Here is a 24768-nt window from a genome sequence, read left to right as displayed (position 1 = left end):
GAGATGGCCACGTTCAGTTCTTTGACAGTTACTGGTTCTAATAAACTTTCATTTTGTAAATCTGTAAGTTTAGGTAGATCTAAAAAATTCAATACACTGTCTATATAGGGCTCATTGGGGGCCCGGGGTTGGGAATACAGCTCTCGATAATACGTTTCAAAACTCTCTTGAATTTTCCCTATTGCACTCTCCACAAGCTTTGTCTTTGGATTCTTTATTTTATGAATTGTATTGTCTGCTTGTTGTTTTCGTAATTTATATGCTAATAATCTAGCTGATGTACCTCCTACTTCATAATTCTTTTGTCTCAGGTAAAGAAAATTTCTTTGAGTTTCCAACGTATAAATATCGTCCATTTCACTTTGCAATTTCCTAATTTCCTGTTTTCGATTTGAATTACTTTTGTTGCTATCTACAACTTGAAGTTGTTTTAATTTTCCTTGAAGGTCTGCTAATTTTTGTGCATTGATTTTTTTCATGTGAGTGGTAATGGAAATAATTTTCCCTCTCAGTACAGCTTTCAATGTATCCCATAAGATCACTGGTGATGTTTCTCCCGTGTCATTAAGGTCTAGATATTCTTTGATTTCTCCCCTTAATCTCTCCATTACTTTCGGGTTATTGAGTATATGTGAGTTTAGCCTCCATAGTGTTTTCCTCATTTTCCTTTCCAGGATTAGAGACATAGAGACTGGGCTATGATCCGACAGATCAATTGTTGCAATATTACAGTTTTTTATCCTGAGTCTATCTGTATTAAAGATAAAGAAATAGTCTATCCTTGAATAGGCTGAATGAGGGAAAGAGTAATGTGTATAATCTTTACTAGTAGGGTGTAATTCCCTCCAGACATCTATAATTCCCAACTCCTCCATCAATGAATTCATTTTCCGAGTCAGAGGTTTATTCTGAGTAACTATTCTTGAAGAATCTAATACAGGATTTAATCTAATATTAAAATCCCCTCCACAAATTACTACCCCTTGAGAACTGACCATTAGGTCAAAAATGTGTCTATAAAATGACCATTCACAACCTGGAGGAGCATAAACATTCAGCAATGTTATTTCTATACCTTCTATTCTTCCTGTGATTTTTACAAACCGTCCTTCTTTGTCTTTAGTCTCTGAAATATGTTCACAATTAAGAGTACTTGATATTAAAGTATCTACCCCTCTTTTGTGACTCAAGTTATATGATGAATAAAATACATGCTTAAAGCCCATTCTTTTTAATTTTCCATGTTCAGATTGGCTCATATGTGTTTCCTGGAGGAAAGCTATTTGTGCCCTCTCTTTTTTCAATTTAGACATAATCTTATTTCTTTTAATTGGATTCAAAACCCCATTAACATTATAGGCAATTATTTTTACCAATTCAGTTTGCATTTTTCTCTAGTAGAAAAAAACACTCTCCTTTTCTAACCAAACAGTAAGCAATCCCTTCTCAACAGTAAACCAAGACATATAACCACACCCTGGACATTTTTGAACGTGTAACATTTGAAAATTTTTCCCGACTTCCCACAGTGAGGCCTGAGCACCGATCCGCCTCAGTTCAGAGGGGTCTATCTTCACCGTGTTAGAGGGCCCTCAGCAGTTTGAATAATCATAGAGAATTTTCTCCTATTTATGTCTCGACCAAATTGCTATCATTCAAGTTATTCCGCCTAGTTTATTTTCAGTTACCAGTTTTCATTTTACCTTTAAGTCCGATTTACTCTTTTCAGTCATTTCTCTTAATTAATCTGTATTCTCTGTACATTCGCGTCTGAATATTTGCAGCTTTTCCTTGTAGTTTGACACTCTGGTTCAAGTGGAGCATCCTCGCCCCACTAACTGCCACGACTTCTGCCGAATCCTCTCCAGTAGCGACTCCGGTTGGGTGATAACTTTAATAGGTAGTCCCCGGTCCGCCAGGTCCGACGTTGCCTCCTCCACCGTAGCGTAAGTTTTTGTCCCTTCGTCGTAAAAGACTCTCAGCCGAGCTGGATACAGGGTCTGGAATCTGATGTTGTTTTCCTTCAGGACTCTCCGTGTTTCCGTATATTCCTTCCGTCTGGCAAGAATCCCCGGTGCGTAGTCGTGGTCTAAACTGATTTTGCAGTTGTTCCACATGAAACCTTTCTTTTGCCATGCCCGTTTAAGCACCTCTTCCTTCGTTCTGTAACTGAGAAATCTGACCAGAATCGAACTGGGCTGGGCGCCTGCTGGAGGCTGTGGTGCCAACGCGCGGTGAGCTCTTTCTATCTGTAGGTCTTTTGCGGCCGGTATATCAAGGTTCTCTCTAAGCAGCTTCTCTATGAAGGGAATCATCAATCCGGGTTTACCTTCGGTTCCTTTGGGAACTCCGTAGATCCTCACATTTTTCCTTCTCGAGCGGCCTTCTTGATCTATTAGTTTCCACTGGAGCTGGTCTTGCAGCTTCAGCATTTCTGCTATCACTTCCTCGGCGTTTTGTAGCTTCTCTTCAATTCCAACAATCCTCGCTTCGGCTTCGTCTATCCGGGAGTTAGTTTTTACTATTTCTCCTTTAATATCTTCCAGCTGTTTGCTGTTATCTTGTCGGAACTCGCGAATCTCTCCGAGAATCGAAGACAAGAGTCACCGATTCCCCCTCATTATCTCCGTCCTGGCTTGCCGTGGGGGAGCTAGGTCCGTCGCCTTGCTGCGTCTCTTTATGTTTATCAGCCTTCGGAGCGGACTTTTTAATCTTGTTCTTAGACATCATCCTTGCCCCTTTTATTAATATAGTTATGCAATATTAAGTATTTGTCTAAATTCGATTTTGGGGCAGTTTACCTTCTTTTTTGTCGAGAGACCTTTTCCTTACGCCGCCATTCCCTTGATGACCCGGAAGTCCGATGTAAGTTGTCTTATGTGGGGATTGAGAGTTGTTGTACCATCCAAGGTGAGAGCTAAAGTGTTGGAGGAGCTACACGCCTGTCATCTAGGTGTGGTCAAAATGAAAGCACTGGCTCAAAGCTGTGTCTCGTGGCCTGGAATAGATCATCAGATCAAGCAACTTGCCATGGAGTGTTTGTGATACCAAAACTTCCAAAAGATGCCAAGGGCAGCACATCTCCATCCCTGGCAATGGTCTGCACTGTACTGACAGAGGATTCATGTGGACTTTGCTGGATCAATCACGGGCACAAATTTCTTGGTAATAGTGGACAGAGCTACAAAGTGGCCAGAAGTGTTTCCAATAGCCTCGCACACAATTAAGAAGCCTCTTCTCAAGAATTAGTGTTCCAGAACACTTAGTCAGTGACAATGGACCACAGTTTGTTGTAGAGTAGTTTAGGCATTCCAGAAAATGAATGAAATAAGACATATATCCGCACCATACCATCCAGTTACAAATGGTTTGGCAGAGAGGGTTGCCCAGAGTCTAAAAAATGCACCGCAAGTAATGTCAGCAGAACACACTACATTCACACCAAATCAGAAGCTTGTCAATTTCCTCCTTGCATATCTCAATGCAGCAAATTCCACAACCAACAACTCACCTGTTGTGCTATTCCTGGGCCATCCTTTGTGCTCAAGCTTGGATCTCTTCAAGCCAATCACAGGAGAATGCAGGACAAACAGCTGAGACAAACTGAGGGCTCATCAAACAGGGAAGTTTGACATTTCACTCCTGGACAGGCAGTCCTGGTGAGGGACTACAGAGGTGACAAAAAGTGTGTACTCTGAATGAATGAGAGCAGTACTGGACCACTCTCCTAAACAGTGAAGATTGCATCTAAAATCATCTGGAGACAACAAATCAATCAGTTGAGAGCAGAATCAATTGTTAGAGAAGAAAAGTGGCCAGAACTGTCAGACCCACTTCCTGCAGTCCAGAATCAACTCCTACAACCAGATGCCAAGAGCAGCACCCCTCCATCCCTGGCAATGGCCTGCACTGCCCTGGCAGAGGATTCACCTGGATTTTGCTGGATCAGTCATGGGTACAAATTTCACAGACCCCAGAACCTGAGATTGTTTCACAGACATAATCTCACCTGCCAAGCAAAATGATCCCCCTCATCAGCAAAGATATCATTCCACCAAAGTAAGAAAGCCTCCACAGCGATTAAATCTTTAGCCCTCAATGGGACAATTTAAAATTTACTATGCTGTGGATAGTGGTTGTATTATATAGTTGTGCCTGCGTGTGCATGTGCATTAATATGCATTCTATATTGAGTATATTGAGCTTATAGCTAAAGCAGGGAGGAATGTTGTGTATTTAATATTTCAGTAATATTTGAGTAATATTGTAAATATTTGATTAAGCATTCTTGTTCATTTAAGTAATTCATTATGGGTTATTTGTGAAAGTATGTGATTGGCATACATCATCATGCCACTACGTCAAGTGTCTGTCCACTAAAGTAAAAACAAAATTATGACATGTTATCCGCAGGCTCCTGTTTTTATTTCTCGTTTAATTACTTTTACATTTTGGACATACAAAACTTAACATTGGTGTCTCGAATATTCCCAAATTTAGCACTACGACTGATTTCCTTTCCTAAGGCTTCCTGTTTCTCTAGCTATTCCATTAAAATGCTCCTGAAACTTAGTACAGGTTTCCCCCGCTTTTTGAAAGTTCACTTTACGAAACCTCACTGTTACGAAAGACCTACATTAGTACCCTGTTTCCACTTTCAGAAGGTGTTTTCACTGTTACGAAGAAAGGCAGCGCGCGCCCCGAGCAGCCGCTCTGCTCCGGATTCGGAATGGCATTGCTTAAGCATTTTGCATTGAGCAGCCGTTAGCAAGATGAGTTCTAAGGTGTCCGAAAAGCCTGAAAGAGTAAGGGAGTTACACTTAGCGTAAAACTAGACATAATTAAGCGTTTCGATCGTGGTGAATGAAGCAAGGACGAAGTGAGTTTGGCTTGTGGAAGTTGACAAAGATGATGTTGAAGAGGTTTTGGCATCCCATGACCAAGAACTGATAGGTGAAGAGCTGATGCAATTGGAAGAGGAAAGGATAACAATTGAAACTGAATGCAGTAGCGAACGGACCGAAAGTGAAGTCATCAAGAAACTGAACGGGAAGCAACTGTGTGAGATTTTCACTGCAATGATAAAGTACGACTTTAATTTTGAAAGGATACGTAGGTTTAGGGGATATTTGCAGGATGGTTTGAGTGCTTACAAAGAACTGTGTGATAGAAAATTGTGCGAGGCTCTGCAGTCAAGCAAGCCTTCCACATCAGCCACAGCAGACAACGAACCTCGACCTTCGACATCGAGGTGGGCAGAGATAGAAGATGACTTGCCTGCCCTAATAGAAACAGACGATGATGAGATGACACCCCAGTGTCCCACCATCCCAACCCCCAGGCCACGGACAGATACCGATTCGCAGAGAATGCAGCGGTAGCCGGGAGGCTCACAGCACATCTTTAAGAAAAAAGCCGAAATAAACATGCTAATTAATTAGGTACCGCCTGACGCGTAATTATTGGCCGAGATCAGAGACAACGCAATCGGAAATTGGCACTGATCTGGGCCGACAAGTACGTGTCAGGCGGCACCTAATTAATTATCATGTTTGCTTCGGCTTTTTCTTAAAGATGTGCTGTGTGCCTCCCGGCTACCGCTGCACCCCTGCATGCTTCGCGGTTTAGTATTGGTTGGTGGCCCGGAGGGTGGGGGCCACTGCACCACCCCAACCTGCAACGACTCAGTCTAACACACCATCATTAGTGTGCTGGGCGCTGTCCTGATTCCGGTAAGTGATAGTACACTGTACATACATTATTTCTACTTTATATAGGCTGTGTATTTTTACGAGTTATTTGGTATGATTTGGCAGCTTCATAGCTTAAAGGTTACTGGATAGTGTTTTTGCCAACAGCACTTGCATGAGATTTTCGCTACGGAAAACAGTGCAGTAATGATTGTGGGAGAAGTATTTCTACTTTATATAGGCTGTGTATTTATCATATCATTCCTGCTTTTACTATATGTTACTGCTGTTTTAGGTTTTGTGTGTTATTTGGCATGATTTGGTAGGTTATTTTTGGGTCTGCGAATGCTCACAAAATTTTCCCATATAAATAAATGGTAATTGCTTCTTCGCTTTACGACATTTTGGCTTACGAACCGTTTCATAGGAACGATCTACCTTCAGATGGCGGGGGAAACCTGTATGTGGCAAAAAACTATTCAGTCTGTACTTGTGATTCCAACAAACTCTCTCACATTATATTTAGATCTATCATCTTATTCCTCTATTGCAAAACCCAGAATCCATTTGCATGCTATTCTCCTGAAATTATCATTGTGACTGCTACCACATACTCAAAGATCTTCCTGACTTTTTAACAATCATTTTCATTCTAATTTTAATGAGTAACAAATATAAAGATCTTATTGTATCTACACATTCAAAGCTCTTCAATCTAAAAAAGCTCCAGTAGATGACCCCTCGGTTTTTAATCCTATGGAAGAGACAATCTGCTTGAATTCCTCAAATATTTATGTATCTGTAAATATTTTGGCCGGCTGGTGTTGAGGTGGCATCAGCACTGGACTTCAAGGTGGATAGCCCCGAGTTCGTATCCAGCTGGATCCCAACCTGGGGAGCAGCAGTACGTGTGTGGAAGAAAGGCCTACTTCCATATCTTGCCACCAAAATCCTATAGACAACTACACTCTCCACAGGGTTGCCATGAGTTGATGACAACTCAACAGCATTCAGCAACAAATATTTTCATATCACCTTTGGTAATTCTATTCTATTCATTTAATATAGAGAATAGAATACTGTACAGATACAGTACTGTGCAAAAGACAGCCTCATATATATAGCTCGGGTGCCTAAGACTTCTGCGCAGTACTGTAGTATTTTTATGTACTTTACTGTATAGCTGCCACAAAAAAAAACAAATTTAATGACATACGTCAGTGATATGAACCTGATTCTGATGTGGGTCTCTATTGTGAACTGAGAATGTGAAGAGGGCAGGGAGAGGGGAAATCATGGTTGGGAAAAGGCAAAGGGAGGGGGGAGAGAGTGGGAAGCACCATAAGGACATTCTGAAATGATTAATAAACCAATTTTTTTATAATCAAATGACCTCGTTGGGTGTCTCAGGGCCGGGTGTGTCTGCACCCTCATCACCCCCTGCCCGGCACTCCTCCACTGCCAGCTATCCCACACCTCTCCCGCAGTGCTCCATCCTCACCATTCCTAACTACTTGGCTTTCTACTGAAACATGCTGGCTCATGAAACTTTCAATCACAAAACTTTTCAAATACCTTTGTATATTTGTTCAACTACAGACATTTGGAACTGTAGCTGCTGAGTTCAGGATATTTAATTAAAGAGACAATGCATTTTCTCTCTATCAGAAATAACACATCTGTTATTCTGAAGTTCTTTATTCCTGTGCTTGAGCTTAATCTTATTATACCACCTCAATGTCCTTAGTAAATGCATTATACATCACATATACTAATGTTAAATATAATTTTGCACTTAATTAACCAACATTATTACCTGTTTAACACCATTCTACATTCTAGTTGTACTGCCATCTGTTACATATTTATTTTGGGAATAAACCCAAAAATATTAACTTTAAAATCATATGGTTTATTGAAAAATCACAAGGTGGTAAGACTACTCAATTTGTAAACTTTATTGCAGTGAAATAATTTAAATTAGAAAACTTTATTTCAGCACATTTACCTGATTTGACCTCCCTGAATTTACCAGCAAACTTCAATGAATTTCAAATTACCAGGGTCTCAGAGAACTACATCAGGAAAAAATGTTTTACAATAATATTGCAGCAAAAATTTCCACAGCAGGTCTGCAACACTGAATACTGGGACCAGTTATTTTCTGCACAATATATTAGAAGCATACCTACAAATAGTCATTTAATTAAGTAGTTAGAATATCACATTTCAGACATGTGAGTAAAAGATAAATTTCTTTCGGGGGAATTCCATTCAATAGCGTACAGAATAATTTGTATTCTTTAACAAAGTATTACTATATAAAGTTTTATTGAAAAATAGTTAATCCAACTAGAAATATATTTACTGATTCTATTAAAAAGAAAAAGCTAACAAAATTTCTGGCATAAACTAAGTTATTTTTGAATTGTTAGCTCAGAATTTGGCATCAACGTGCCAAAGATAACCATCCATATATTTGTTTTTACTACGAGTCCAAGAATTTTTCTAAACAAACTGTGGTATTCCACCCAAATCATCTAAATTCCCTTGCCTTTAGATTTTTATCATGCTCATAGATTAAAATGCCTGAAATTAAAAAAAACAGCGAGAGCTTGTCAGTAGTAACTTGTATCTCACCTTCAAACTAGAATATTACTTCCTGTTTGATTCCAATCATCAAATCTAACAGTACAACAAAAGATCTCTCAAAATACCATGTGCCTAATAAAAAAACATATTCATAAAAACCTGAATGTTGCACTTACAGGAAAATGGCCACAAAAGATGCAACAAATGGACGTAGTTTCTTTTATCCAAGACTTAGTTCACCAAGGGGAACAGGTCCAATATATCTGAGAAAATGAAAAAGATCAAAACTTTCAATTGAAAACCAATTTCCTTTGCAAATATGATAGTATTCCAATATAAAGTAAATTATAGGCAATTAACTATAAATTTCATGTTGCCATTTCTTTTCCAGTGTGAATAAATATGGGATTTGATTAAAGGATGGAGACTGAAATCTGAGCTAAGATTCAGAATATATACATTTTTAAACTTTAAGGAAATCAAGGATTATGAGAAATGAGCGGGAAAGGGAAGTTGAGGCCAAAGTGAAATTAACAAAGCTCAAGGAGCCATTTTGACAATTCTTCGTTTTTAATCTTATGCTTTTCTATGCCTTGGTTGCAATACTTCCTAGGAAATGGTACTGGGATTCAATTTTAACATCCTTTTAAACCATTTCAGAAATGGAACAAAAAAAATCATTAAAAGCAATGAATATAGCTCACAAAACCTTGACTCTTATAAAATGGGAGTAGTTCCACTCAAAGATAAGTTATGCTTCTCTTATAGATAAGAGAAGTTATTCACCTCATTTGGAGTACTATATAACTCAAAAATGATACATATTTTGGAAGATCAGGAAGGCAAACTGACCAGAATAGTATCATATAACCAAATATTAAATTTTGAAAGTAGGTTGGCTGCAAAAAAAAAACCCTTTGTATTCCCTACATGTAGAAGTCTGCAGGGTTATCTAACTACAGTGGTAAATTGATGAATTTATCAGAGAAACAATTTAGTATGGTGAGAAATCTGACGTTTTGCTGCTGGACAGCACTCCTACATAGAGCTCTTCATGGAGTTGTTTGGATGTGCAAACTTGAACTTGATATTTTGCACTGTTTTGAAAATTCCAACATGGTGCAAAAGGTATACACCTCTTGATTTGAAAGCAACCACCACGAGAGCCTTGATAAACAAAGCACAACTTGGAAGGTGGTTTCAAAGCTATGTATACTGGTGAAATGAGCAAAGATAAAACTGAACAGTGGAGTATAAAGTCAAGATAGAGTAGAAAGTTATCCAGAAATCAAAAATAAGCAAGAAAACCCAAATGAAAGGAGTTTTAGATAAGGAGTGAATAAGGCTAAAACACAGCATAACAAGACCAAGTTCACAAAAAATCAGACAGGATATGGGAAGTGTGTATACAGGTTTACCCCGCCATCCGAAGGTACAGCGTTCCTATGAAATGGTTCGTAAGTCGGAGGGTCATAAAGTGAAGAAGCAATTACCATTTATTTATATGGGAAAAATTTGTGTGCGTTCGCAGACCCAAAAATAACCTACCAAATCATGCCAAATAACACATAAAACCTAAAATAACAGTAACATATAGTAAAAGCAGGAATGATATGATAAATACACAGCCTATATAAAGTAGAAATACTTTTCTACAATCATTGCCTGCACTGTTCTCCATAGCGAAAATCTCACGCAAGCGCTCTTGGCAAAGACACGGCACAAGCGCCGTCAGCAAAAACACGGCGCAAGCGCTCCCGGCAGAAAATCTCATACAAGCTCTCTCAGCAAAAACACCCTTGACAATTGGCAATCGCCTCTGATCTGGACCAACAATTACGTGCCGGGCGGCAACTAATTAATTAGCATGCTTATTTCGGCTTTTTTCTTAAAGTTGCGCTGTGTGCCTCCCAGCTACCACTGTACCACTGCATGCTTCGCGGATCGGTATCGGTCGGCGGCCTGGAGGGTGGGGGCCAGTGCACCACCCTAACCTCCGACTACTCAGCCTAACACACCATCATCAGTGTGCTCTGCGCTGTCTTCCCGATTCCTGTAAGTGATACTACACTGTACATACATTATTTCTACTTTATACCGCTGTGTATTTTTACGTGTTATTTGGTATGATTTGGCAGCTTCAGAGCTTAAAGATTACTGGACAGCGCTTGCGCTGTGTTTTTGCCGAGAGCGCTTGCGTGAGATTTTCGCTACGGAGAACAGTGCAGCAATGATTGTGGAAAAGTATTTCTACTTTCTATAGGCTGTGTATTGATCATATCATTCCTGCTTTGACTATATGTTACTGTTATTTTAGGTTTTATGTGTTATTTGGCATGTAGGTTATTTTTGGGTCTGCGAACGTTCACAAAATTTTCCCATATAAGTAAATGGTAACTGCTTCTTCGCTTTACGACATTCCGGCTTACGAACCATTTTATAGGAACGCTCTACCTTCGGATGGTGGGGGAAACCTGTATAACAAGTTTTCAGTAACAAAAGAAAAGGAAAAGAGATATAGTAGCACTGAAGGAGGATACTACAATTCTAAATAGATAAGCAAGATGACTGCAGAATGCGATTTATTTGGCTTAAGAAATAATGAAAATGACATTAATTAGGCACTTTCGTAATAGTCCACTGGAGAGAATTGCAAATTCAATGGCAAATTTCAAAGATAAAAAGCCTTTCAACATAAAAAAGCTGATATATCATCTAAGTTACCCTATTAAAAGATAGGGAAAGCATTAATGTTCAGAGAAGAATTTCTGTTCACAACTAATTTTGTTATATCTTCATTCCAAGGAAGGGAGTAGCATTGCAGTTATGAAATAAGGCGGCGGGTGTAAAGAGCAGAAAACCAAAAATGACAACGTAAAATTTGTTTGGTGTAATTATGGAAAGAGATCAAAAATGGTGAAGGTAAATATGCACAATTAGATAAAAACTCAGGATTGTTTTTGGTGACAAATATGTACTTCGACAATAAATTTACTTTGAAAACGTTGAAGCTAATTACAGTGACTTAAGAAAGGACTTCACACAAAAAAGGCAAATTGTGGATGAAACAATTAATACAGGAGAGATATTTGATGGTACAAAATATGTGGTATATATGCAATTAAGAATGTATTGACAAGAACCATAAAAAGACTAGTTAAAGAAAAGGAACATCAAAGTCTATATAATTAATTGGAAAGTGTTTTGAAAAAATCTGAAATTGATTGTCTGAATTAAACATTCCTGATGGAATTTTTTCTGACTAGAACGTGGCCTGCGGTGCATTCCCCAGTCAGTTTTGGGTCATTCACACCTTTTAATTAAGTAACCTAGTCTCAGGCATAGACAGAAGCATTATAAAGTTTGCCATTTCAAAATTTAACAATCAAGTGTACAGTAATGAGATTTCTTCAGAATGACTGGTTGGCAAAATGGGTAGAAAGAGTTTCATGCAGCATTTAGTGAAGCATTCATACATTCTAAATGCATTCTTAATCCTGACATCCAAAATCCTAGCATCCTAAATGCACTTTGCAGTAGAGCTCACAAATAAGATTTGTCATGATGCCATGTAACAAGAGGAAAAATAACCTAAGAGGATGTGAAGTCCAGAAACAATTTTTTAGGGTACCATATCGGACAGGGGTCCCCAACCTTTTTTGCAACGCGGACTGGTTTATTATTGACAATATTCTTGCAGACTGGCTGACCGGGGGGGGGGGGAAGGGGAGGGTTGCCAATGGACAAGAGTAGCAGTCAAATACGTTGTGCTTACCCCGAAAAAGACTACAATGACCATGAAGCCTCGCGTGGGAAGCAGTGCGCATGTGTGCCGATTTTTTTCTACAAATCGTTTTTGGCGGTTCTGTTCGGGGAAGGGGAGGGTGGGAGGGGGGTGTTAATCACAACCGGAATATAGGTGATAAGTGGTTAATTTACACTCAATTTTGTTTCTAAAAGTGTTTATCTAACAAATTTAATATTAAACACACAGCGCATATTTTCCTCGCATGAATATAGTGATAAGTCAATTATCAGGGGAGGACAGGGGAGCTTGAAGTAAGTGTTGAACGAACTTCCAGTAGAAGTGGTAGAGGCAGGTTCAATATTATCATTTAAAGAAAAATTGGATAGGTATATGGACAGAAAAGGAATGGAGGGTTCTGGGCTGAGTGCAGGTAGGCGGGACTAGGCGAGTGTAGCGTTCGTCACAGACTAGAAGGGCCGAGATCACCTGTTTCCATGCTGTAATTGTTATATGGTTATATAAAGTCACTTATAAGTCAATAGCATCATAACATTTTAAGTACCTTTTGGATATTAAACACACAGCACATATTTTCCCCGTATGAACATATAAAATCATTGCAACACACTAATATCGCTGAATCAATGGGAGCCCTGGGCTTGCTTCCCTGCAACAAGACAGCCCTATGGAGGGGTGATGGAACACTGCGATACTCGAAGGGGGTTCCTTAAGTCCAGTCTATTCCGCAATTCAGTTTTCGTTGCATTCATTGCAGAAAACTCCGCTTCGCAGAGATATGATGTTGGAAATGGAAGCAACTTTTTCAGTGCTTTCATGGCTATCTCAGGATATTTAGCCTTGACTTTGATCCAGAATGCTGTCAGAGATGTTATATCAAACATACTTTTCATGAAGCCCGTCGTCATTTGCAAGCTCGAGGAGTTGATCTCCTTCCCGCGCTGACATGGATGACGCGCAGGTAATGACCTTGCGTGCGTTCAAGCTCAACAGTGGGCGTGACAGGGAATGAGGAAAGGTGCAGCTGGCTCATATCGCCAAATCATATTGTTTCCTCGCGGCCCGGTAGCACATGCTTTGCGGCCCGGTGGTTGGGGACCGCTGATATAGGAGAATGCACCACTGAAGATACCAATGAAGGTACTTCCTCTGGGATTGAAGTTCTAGGAAATATGCAGAATTAATTGTGACAAAAAATATAAATGGGGTTGGGGGGAGGAAGAGGAGGAGGAAATTAGGGGAACAAAAGACAAGTTGTAAGTCACAATAAGATCCAAAAGCAGAGACTTTACAGAAGTACTTCACATTTCAAAAGGGTAACAGCTTCTTCTTGAAGCACTTTTTTTTTAAGATGATAGAGTGGAGATTGTGAGAATCATTTCCCCAGCTACTTCAGAAACAAGTATATTGGCTAATATGCCACCACTCATCTTTATTGGAGGAATTCAGAGAGTTTAAAATCATTCAGAAAAGTGCAAGTTAATAATAGACATCCAGCAAGGTTAGGATATTTAAAAAATTTAGAATGAATGTTTGAGGGAATAAATATGAACACTTTGGAAGGTTGATCTTGAAGGCAGAGTACATGGTAAATGGCAGAATTGTTAACAGTGTGGAGGAACATAGGGATCTTAGTCTCCAAGTCCGGTGGAAAGTTCACATCTACAGATGTGCTGGGCTGTCCGCACCACTCCCTGCAGACTGTCTATATTTCTCACTGTCCATAAAAAGTAGGCAGGATAATCAAAGACCCCACCAACCCTAAGCATTCTCCCTACTCCCCTCTGCTATCAGGCAGAAGATACAAAAGCCTGAAGGCACGTACCACTAGGCTGAAGGACAGTTTCTACCCTGCTGTAAAGACTACAGAATGGTTCCTTCATACAATAAGATGGACTCTTGACTTTGTAATCTATCTCGTTAAGACTTTTCTGCTTATTATTGATTCGCACTTTGTGTTTTGTTATTGTTTTACCTTGTACTACCTCAATGTACTGTGTAATAAATTGATCAGTATGAACAGTATGCAAGACAAGCTTTTCACTGCACCTCAGCATATGTGACAATAAGCCAATTCCAAAATCTTTCTCCAAGAGACTAACACAAAGATTAAGTTTATATGGAACAAAATAAATCGGAAATGCTGGAATGTATGAAACAATTAGATACTAAAATTTAAAAGCACAAGAATGGTTAAATCACGATGGGCTCAATTGCCTTGCTAATCCTGAAAAACTTGTGAACGCAGCTTGTAAATCAAAATAGTACATTCCATTCTTTTATTAAAATTCTGCTGATGGCTTTAGACAAGGTTCATTCAAATCTCAATAACAGAGGGCATATTTAGAATTTAACTACCATTTAAGCAAAAATGTGAAGAATAAGCCTCCCAAAAGATCAGACCCACAAATTTTAAACCAGACAAACCAGTAACTGACAATGAAAAGAACAAACTACAAATGAGTTCTTGGAGGATTTGTCAAAACTCAGGAAGCAGTCTACACTCCACTCATTAATGATGTAAACTTTTCACTTAAGAATATTCAATTTTAACTTCACAAGACCGCTTAACCTATATTAAAGCACAGCTTATTAAGGAAAGGAGATTTACAAATCCAACCTAAAATTCCGTGGATAACCTTTAGCTTTCACAGAATTGCAACACAATTTTATTCTTTGCAAGCAAGTAAAAATTAAACACCAATTGTTGAATCAGTATTTAGAAATTCACCTAACTCTTTCCTATACATGACCCCACAATATAAAGTACATTTAGTAATAATTTAATCAAAATGAAACTTCATAATTATGTATGACTATACATACATATGCATCATGCAATACCAGTCAGGATAATTAGTTTAAATGTGTTAATTTTTTTTTAGCACCACAGAGAATAACAGCATGTCTACACAGCATCTTCACCCAAGCATCCCAGAAGCTTCACAGGATCACCTTCAAATAAAATTTGACTATCGCAAAAGATGATATTAGAAGGGATGACTAAAATCATTCAATATTCCAGATTTGAAAGTTTCTCACAGCTGAGCTTTGGTAACTAAAGGCAGCTACTAATGGAAATGATCAAGAAACTGGAAATGGAGAAGTGAATATATTTGGAGGAGTTAATGAAAGGAAACGGCCATGAAGGGACAAAAATGAAAATAGATGCACAAAAAAAAATTGATATGTTGTTTATCTGGGCCTTAGATATGAAGGGCAAATGCACAATTACGTGTAATTATATTAGTAAATATCTAGTTTTACAGGAATAGCCATTGTTGTTTTTGGAAATTATAGGTGGCATGAAATCCAAAAAAGGGGAAAATGCAATTAGTCTGTGCTATTAGGACAAACAGAACAGAAAGGTTTCAAATTTACACAAGGGCCATTGGGAGCATGTCCAAATAATCAAGTCCAAATGTAACATGGCTGTACATGAAAACCTCCGTCATAGATGAACTGAGACACAAGAGACTTCAGAGGCTGGAATCTGGAATGTCAAGCAAGATTCTGCAGCAGTCAAGTGTGTCAGGCAATATCTCTGAAGGTTAATAGGCAGTCAATATTTTGCATTGAGACCTGGTGGAACTGAGTGATGACCAGGAGAGGAAAACTGCTGCTCAAATGATTCTACAAATGTGCTCAAAGGTCATAAGGTCAAGTACAGGACTTCAAACTGCTGATGATAAAAAATGAAGCTTCAAGTAGTGATGAAAACACTGGGCCAGATCACACTTCTTGCAGTTATTCTTAAGACAGTCCTGCACTGTGACCCACAATTCAAAGTTCAAAGTAAACTTATTATCAGAACATATCTGTCACCATATACAAACTTGAGGTCTGTTTTCCTGCAGGCATAATCAGTAAATCCAAGAACCATAATAGAATTAATGAAAGAAGTGGACAAATAACCAATGTTCCAAAAGACAACAAACTGCAAATTCAAAACAGAAACAATAATAATAATAAGCAATAAATATCAAGAACATGAGACGAAGAGTCCTTGAAAGTGAATCTACAGGTTGTGGGAAGAGTTCGTGATGTGGCCATTTTGTTGTACTTGTGTTCCCCAACATTGCACACTAAACAATCAAATACTGACCATTCTATTCACCAAGATTTCTCCTCTGTGATCCTGACCACAGTTTACATACCACCACCAGCCGACTGTAATCAAGTGGTTGAGATATTGGAAAATGCTATCAACAAACAAGAAACAGTCACTCTGACCCATTTCATATCATAGTCAAGGATTTCAATCAGGCTTGTTTGATGAAATCTCTGCCCAATTACCATCAGCATATAACCTGAAGCACCAGAGATCTCAATACATTAGAGGACTGCTACACTAAGATGAGGAATGCCTACCGTTCCATGCCCAGACCACATTTTGGGAAATCTGATTATGCAATCTTGCAATTGACCTCATGACCTTCTATCTGCATACATGCAAAGGCTAAAGAGCAAGATGACAGAGATTAGGGCAACAAAGAGCTGGTTGCGGGAGGCAGCTGAGTGATTACAAGATTTCGAGTTGGTGGCCTGGGCCATGCTCATGGACTCATCAGTGAATCTGAATGAATACGCCATGGTTGTTACAGACTTCATAAAAACAGTCATACATGAGTGAGTCCCCACAAAATCATTCAGAGTCTTCCCCAACCAGAAGCCCTGCATGATCTATGAGATCCGCAATCTGCTGAGGGACAGTTCACAGACATTCAGGTTTGGCAACCAAGGAGGTTACCAGAAGTCCAGGTACAATCTCTGGAAAGCCACCTCATGGCAAAGTGGCAATTCTGGACTAAACTTGAATTAGTTAAGTATGCTTGACAGCTCTAACAGGACTTGAATGCAATCACCTCTTGTAAAGTGAAATCAAACAACACGGGTGACAACAGGGCTTTGCTTCCAGATGAGATTAAAGCCTTCTATGCTCGCTCTGACCATCAAAACATGGAGGGACCATCACAGACTCTCATATCCCCTGACGATCCTGTGATTTCAGACTTTCGGGCCAACATGAGAGCATCCTTCAGGAGGGTGAACCCACAGAAAGCATCAGACCCAGTTGGGGTGCCTGGTCAGGTACTAAAGACCTGGGCTGATCAACTGGCTGGAGTGTTCACTGAGGCCAAGATCTTGAAGTTTGTTGATTAGTTTTGAGGGGATGTTAGTAATGAATGCCAAGCTGCACAAAACCTTGGAATTCTCTGGGCTCATTACCTGTAAAAGAACATAAGAAATAGGAGCAGGAGTAGGCCATCTGGCCCATTGAGCCTTCTCTGCCATTCAGTAAGATTATAGCTTATCTGACCATGGACTCATCCCCACCTACCTGCCTTTACCCATAACCCTTAATTCCCGACATGGCTCATACTTAGAGCAAAATAGCATGGATACAGGCCTTCAGCACAATTAGTCCATGCAAACTACCATGCCCACCCAGTTAGTCCCAATTTCCTGTGTTAAGTCTATATCACTGCCAGCACCATCACTTCATATACCTATCTAAGTGTTTCATGAATGATACAATTGTACATGCCTGAACCACTTCCTCTAGTAACTCCTTCCATATACTCAACCACACTTTGTGTGGAAAAAGTTGCCTCTCAGCTCCCTCTCACCCAAAGTCTCTACACACCCCTAGATTTTAGACACCTCGACCCCAGGGAAAATACAGCTACCATCCAACTTATCTATTTGCCCTTATGATTTTATAAAGCTCTGTAAGGTCACCCCTCATTCTCCTCCATTTCAAGAAATAAAGACCCAGCCTAACTTCTCCCTGCAACTCAGGCTCTCTTGTCCTGGCAACTTCCTCAAAACTTCTCTGCACTCTTTCCAGTTTAGCCACATCTCTCCCATCACACCTCCAAAGGAGATGGAAGAGATCTTAAACAGATTTTTTTTTGCATCTGTATTTACTTGGGAAATGGATGGAGTACATAGAACTGATGTAAAACAGTCAACTCATGGGCTGTATCCATGACTTTATCTGGATTGCAAAATAGTAAGTGCTTGCTGTCAAGGCAAATTGGGAGGGGCCAAATTCCCAGGGCCTGACAAGGTGTCCCCTTGGACCTTGTGGGAGAATAGTGTAGAAGATGCAGGGAGCCCTGGCAGAGGTACTTAAAACATCCTTAACCATAGGGAGATAATGGAGGACTGGGGGATGGCAAATGTGGATCTATTGTTCAAAAAAGGTTCTAAGAATAAGCCAGGATATTATAGGCTGGTGTGCCTGATATCAGGATTAAGTAAATTATTGTTAGATACCTTAAAGGATAGGATATGTAAGTATTTAGAAATTGGGCCGGCTTAAGAATAGCTAACATGGCTTTGTGTATGGTAGGTTGAGTCTAACCAATCTCAGAGTTTCTCTAAAGGTAGTGGACACTGTCTGCGTGAACTTCAGCAAGGCCTTTGGCAAAATCTCATATGGGAAACTGGTCAAGGTTTTGTCACTTGCAACTCAGAGTGAGGTAGAAAATTAGATTTGACACTGCCTTCATGAAAGAAGCCAAACAGCCTCTCTGACTAGTGACCTGTGTCAATGGTGTGCCACAGGGATCGGTGCTGGGTCCATTGTTGTTTGTCATCTTAATTAATGATAGGTATGATAATGTGGTAAAATGGATCTGTAAATTTGCAGATGATACCAAGATTGGGGGTGTCGTGGACAGCAAGAAGGGCTTTCAAAGTTTGCAAAGGGATACGAACTAGCTGGAAAAATGGGATGAAAATGGCAGATGGAATTTAATGCAGCAAGTGTGAGCTGTTGCATTTTGAGAGAACAAAACAGGGTAAGGCTTACACAGTGAACAGTAAGGTACTAACAGTGCAGTAGAACACAGGGATCAGTGAATACAGATCCATTATTCATTGAAAGGGAATATTCCTTTAAAGTAGAGAGGGTCGTAAAGAGAACTTTAAGCAAACTGGCCTCCATAAATCAGAGTATTGAGCACAGGAATTGGAATGTTATGTTGTAGTTGTATAGGATGTTAGTGAGGCCTGATCTGGAGTACTGTGGGCAGATCTGGTTACCTATGTACAAGATCAAGAACAAGATTATTTCATACCATTTCCAGTACACAAGTGTAAAGCACAACAAAATAATGGTTACTACAATCTGATGCAGCACAGAAAAATACTATAAGATAAAGAACACAATAATAAAAAAGCACAGTAAATACAGCTTATATACATAGATTGATTGTATGTCCATGAATTGAAGCTAAACACATAAGGTGACTCTCAGGAAATGAAGGTATAAGAGCCTCAGGAGTTACTCTACCAGGTTCAAGAACAGTTAATACCCCTCAAACATCAGGTTCTTGAATAAAATGAGATAACTATACTCAATTGACCCATCATTGAAATGTTCCTTCAACCAATGATCTCACCCCACCTTCTTATCCTGACATCCCCTCTCCAACTTCTTAATCTGACTTCTTGTATTTTTTCTCCAGTCCTGACGAATGGTCTCGGCCCAAAATGTCAACTGGCTACTCTTTTCTGTAGATGCTGCCTGGCCTGCCTGTGTGTGTTGCGTCTCACTATTATGGTCTCTTTATCTTTTTATCTCATGTTATTTATTGCCATTTATTTATATTAGCAGTTGCACAGTTGGTTGTCTTCTTCACTCTGGTTGATCATTGATTGATTCCGTTATACAGTAGTTACCATTCTATAGATTTGCTGAGCACAAGAAAATGAAGCTCAAGGTTGGAAATGGTGGTATATATACTTTGGTAATAAAATTTACTTTGAACTTTGAAATGATAAAGTAGTGGTGGGGGGGGTTAGTGGGTGCAGGTGTTGATCAGCTTTGCTCCTCAGGAAAAGCAACTGTTTAGAGAGTCTGGTGGTCCTGGCATGAATGCTATGCAGTCACCTCCCTGATGGGAATGGGACAAACCATCCATAAGCAGGGTAGGTGGAATCCTCCATGATGTTGCTGGTCTTTTTCTGGCACCTTTCTATATGTGTTGTCTTTGATGGCAGGTAGGCTGGTGCCGGTGATGCATAGGGCAGTTCAGACTACCCATTGTAGAGGCTTCTTGTCCACTGCAGTGCAGTTTCCGTACCGTGCAGTGATGCAGCAAGTTATCATGTTCTCTGCTGCGCATCTGCAGAAGGTCACGAGTATCAATGTGCATAGTCCAGCTCTCTTCAGCTTCTGCAGAAAGTAGAGGTATTGGTGAACTTTCTTAATTGTGTAGGATATGTTCTGAGACCATGAGAATTTAAGTGAGATGTACATTCCCAGGAGTTTGAAACTGCTAGCAGTTTCTACTGCTGTGCCGTTGATATAAAGACACCAATAAGATTGAAACAGAACAGAGAAAATTTACAAGGATGTTGTAGGAATTTGAGGACCTGAGTTGTAGGAAAAGGTTGGATAGATTAGGACTTTACACACTGGAGTGTTGGAGAATGAGGAGAGATTTTATAGAGATATACAAAATTTTGAGGCCTATAGGATTAATGCAAGCAGGCTTTTTCCATTGATGTAGGGTGAGATGAAAACTAGAGGTCGTAAGTTAAGGGTGAAAGGTGAAATACTTAAGGGGAACCGGAGCGTGAATTTTTTCACTCGGAGGGTGGTGAGAATGTGGAATGAGCTGCCAGTGGAAGAGGTAAACACAGGTTCAATTTCGACATTCAAGGGAAATTTGGGTAAGTAAGTGGATGGGAGGGATGTGGAGGGCTATGGTTCATCTGTGAATTGATGGGACTAGGGAGAATAACAGTTTGACACAGATGAGACAGGTGGAAGGGCCTGTTTCTGTGCTGTAGTGCTCTATGACTCTAACAGGGTGATCAAAACTATACACAGTACTCCAAATGTGACCTCACCAATAACTTAAACAACGCAACATAATATGCCAACTTCAATACTCAATGACCTGACTGAAGGGCAGCACAGCTTTGACTTGCAAACAAACCAAAAACCGCTGAGAAACTTGAGTATGGGGGTTGCCACAGCATGACGTGCTTCAAAATAACTGAGTTCCAAGTCAAAAAAAAGTACATTCGACCCTTTATTATGAAGCCAGCGAAGACAAATGATCTTATAGCGATAAAAAACTAATGAAGCTAAGTTAGTAATATAGCAAAATAAGCATTATTAGCATTCAAATTAGCATAACTAAGCATAATTAGCGAACATCGCAAATGAACATAATTAGCGATTTAAAAAATGATTCCCCAGCTGCCTCCAACTCTCAACTAAACCCAAATTGTGAATTAGTAACTATACTCTCTTTCTCCTGCGCCATGCCCCAACCCACATGACAAATTACCCATAATAAACATGCAACACAAAATACAATTCAGACAGACAGAAACTAGATAGTGGCATGCAAAAGTTTGGGCACCCCGGTCAGAATTTCTGTTACTGTGAACAGCTAAGCGAGTAAAAGGTGAACTGATTTCCAAAAGGCATAAGTTAAAGATGACACATTTCTTTCATATTTTAAGCAAGAAAACTTTTTTATTTCCATCTTTTACAGTTTCAAAATAACAAAAAAGGAAAAGGGCCCGAAGCAAAAGTTTGGGCACCTTGCATGGCAGTACTCAGTAAAACCCCCTTTGGCAAGTATCACAGTTTGTAAACGCTTTTTGCAGCCAGCTAAGATCTTTCAATTTTTGTTTGGTGGATTTTTGCCCGTTCTTCCTTGCAAAAGGCTTCTAGTTCTGTGAGATTCTTGGGCCGTCTTGCATGCACTGCTCTTTTGAGGTCTATCCACAGATTCTCGATGATGTTTAGGTCAGGGGACTGTGAGGGCCATGGCAAAACCTTCAGCTTCCGCCTCTTGAGGTAGTCCATTGTGGATTTTGAGGTGTGTTTAGGTTCATTATCCTGTTGTAGAAGCCATCGTCTTTTCATCTTCGGCTTTTTTTTTAAACAGACGGTGTGATATTTGCTTCCAGAATTTGCTGGTATTTAATTGAATTCATTCTTTCCTCGACCAGTAAACGTTCCGCATGCCACTGGCTGCAACACAAGCCCAAAGCATGATCGATCCACCCCTGTACTTAACAGTTGGAGAGAAGTTCTTTTCATGAAATTCTGCACCCCTTTTTTCTCCAAACATACCTTTGCTCATTGCTGTCAAAAAGTTCTATTCAAAAGATTCAAAGGAACATCTAAACAAGCCTGATGCATTTTGGAAATAAGTCCAGTGGACCGATGAAGTTAAAATAGAGGAAGCAGTGCCAATGCAGTCGTCGATGTAGCAAAGGAAAAGTGAGGGACAGATACCAGTCTATTTATTATATTTAACTATTTATTACTATTTTCTATTACTATTCTATTACTATTTATTTCTATGACTATTACTATTTACGAATGATAATATTACTATTACTATTTCTATTACTATTTATTATTTATGGTGCAACTGTAACGAAAACCAATTTCCCCCGGGATCAATGAAGTATGACTATGACTATGAGTAGGCTTGGAACATGGATTGTTCAAGCCAATAAAAAGGCAGGCATAGCTGGGACCCATACGGGTGCCCACGACTACACCTTTAGTTTGGAGGAAGTGGGAGGAGCCAAAGGAGAAATTAAGAGTAAGGACTAATTCCGATAGACGGAGCAGTGGTGGTCTAGCGGAATTAGTCCTTACTCTTAATAATTTCTCCTTTTTTAAAGAAAGGGGCTTCCTTTCCTCCACTATCAACTCTGCTCTCAAATGCATCTCTCCCATTTCACATACATCTGCTCTCACCCCATCCTCCCACCACCCCACTAGGAATAGGGCTCCCCTTGTCCTCACCTACCACCCCACCAGCCTCCGGGTCCAACATATTGTTCCCTGTAACTTCCACCACCTCCAACGGGATCCCACCACTAAGCACATCTTTCCCTACCCGCCTCTCTCTGCTTTCCGCAGGGATCGCTCCCTATGCGACTCCCTTGTCCATTCGTCCCCCTCATCCCTCCCCACTGATCTCCCTCCTGGGACTTATCCTTGTAAGCGGAACAAGTGCTACACATGCCTTTACACTTCCTCCCTTACCACCATTCAGGACCCCAGACAGTCCTTCCAGGTGAGGCGGCACTTCACCTGTGAGTCCGCTGGGGTGATATACTGCGTCTGGTGCTCCTGATGCAGCCTTCTATATATTGGCGCGACCTGACACAGGCTGGGAGACCATTTCGCTGAATGCTCTATCCGCCAGAGAAAGCAGGATCTCCCAGTGGCCACACATTTTAATTCCATATCCCATTCTGATGTGTCTATCCACGGCCTCCTCTACTGTCAAGATGAAGCCACACTCAGGTTGGAGGAACAACACCTTATATTCTGTCTGGGTAGCCTCCAACCTGATGGCATGAACATTGACTTCTCTAACTTCCGCTAATGCCCCACCTCCCTTTCGTACCCCATCTGTTATTTATTTATTATTATTAATTTTTTTCTCTCTCCTTTTTCTCCTTCTGTCCCCCTCACTGTACTCCTTGCCCATCCTCTGGGCTTCCCCCCTCTGCCTTTTTTCTCCCTCCGCCTCCCGTCCCATAATCCTCTCCTAACCCTTTTGCCAATCAACTTTCCAGCTCTTATCTCCATCCCTCCCCCTCCTGTCTTCTCCTATCATTTCGGATCTCCCCCTCCCACTTTCAAATCTCTTACTATCTCTTCTTTCAGTTAGTCCTGACGAAGGGTCTGGGTCCAAAACGTCGACTGTACCTCTTCCCATAGATGCTGCCTGGCCTGCTGCGTTCACCAGCAATTTTTATGTGTGTTGCTTGAAATTCCAGCATCTGCAGATTTCCTCGTGTTTGCGTTTTTAAACTCACCAAGTGACACTAGTTTCTTAAACTCAAAGAGGACCGCATTACATATTCCTACGACCTCTTGCCCATTTTCTCTGCGATTTTAAAATTCATGGCACACTCGAGTCAAAAGACAGATGAAAAGAGGCTGTGTATTTTCAAAAAGTTTAACACAATCACTGCATCTGATTTAAAAGGCCATTTGGGAATAAATGAATTCCCAAATAATCCTTTACTGGATTTAAACCCAACGTCAGGACCCCAATGTTTTCGTTTAAGTGTTTGCAAAGGCGGCAGCTTGTGGAGGAGCTCCCAGCCACTCTCCCCTCTCTCCCAGCCCCGCTGCCGGTTCAATCCCTCCCCTGTGCGGCTCACCATGATCACCGAGCCGCCGCACTCACCGGGAACCCCACCGCGCAAGGCCCGGGCCCCACCTTCACACACGGACACACCTTCTGCTGTGGTACCGACCAACGCTCAAAAGTTCCTCAAGCACCGAATATGCGTCCTCCATGCGGCGAAACATTCCCCGCCGCCTCTCTCTCCCGCCGTCCCTTTCTTCTCTGCTGCTCTCTCATTCCGTACCCTCCTACGCCATGTTGGTTCAAGTCGTTTCGCCCAGCCACCGGCAGGGGACGCCCGGTACGCATGCGCAGTGGCGCCCCGCTGCCCGGAACGCCGGGATGTGGATGTCACTGTTAACAGCTGAGAAGGTTGACAAAGCCGGGCTGCGACGAGTTTAACCGTGCATATAGCTTGTCAAATACGTTTAGACGCAGATTCATACTATATGAATTAGGAAACGAGATCAACAATTCACGTATCTGTTCTCAAAGCAATGGAGTGAGAACCTAATGAATCATTTATGTGTAAACATTCAACAGAAATGAAACCGAGCTACTGCAGGAATTGAAAATCCAA

General features: G+C 40.5%; 1 protein-coding gene across 1 annotated transcript in view; it reads right to left on the bottom strand.

Moving 5' to 3' along the window:
- LOC134357280 (adenomatous polyposis coli protein-like) overlaps nucleotides 1-24455 on the bottom strand; it is a 170489-nt gene extending 146034 nt beyond the window's left edge. The window contains 2 exon segments of the mRNA XM_063068642.1: nucleotides 8459-8545; nucleotides 24300-24455. The gene's annotated coding sequence lies outside the window, so the exon portion shown is untranslated.
- Nucleotides 24456-24768: the final 313 nt, after the last annotated feature.

Source organism: Mobula hypostoma, chromosome 16 (assembly GCF_963921235.1).
Source record: "Mobula hypostoma chromosome 16, sMobHyp1.1, whole genome shotgun sequence".
NCBI lineage: Eukaryota > Metazoa > Chordata > Chondrichthyes > Myliobatiformes > Myliobatidae > Mobula > Mobula hypostoma.
The sequence above is the reverse complement of the archived record's forward strand: the minus strand, read 5'-3'. Positions and strand labels throughout refer to the sequence as shown.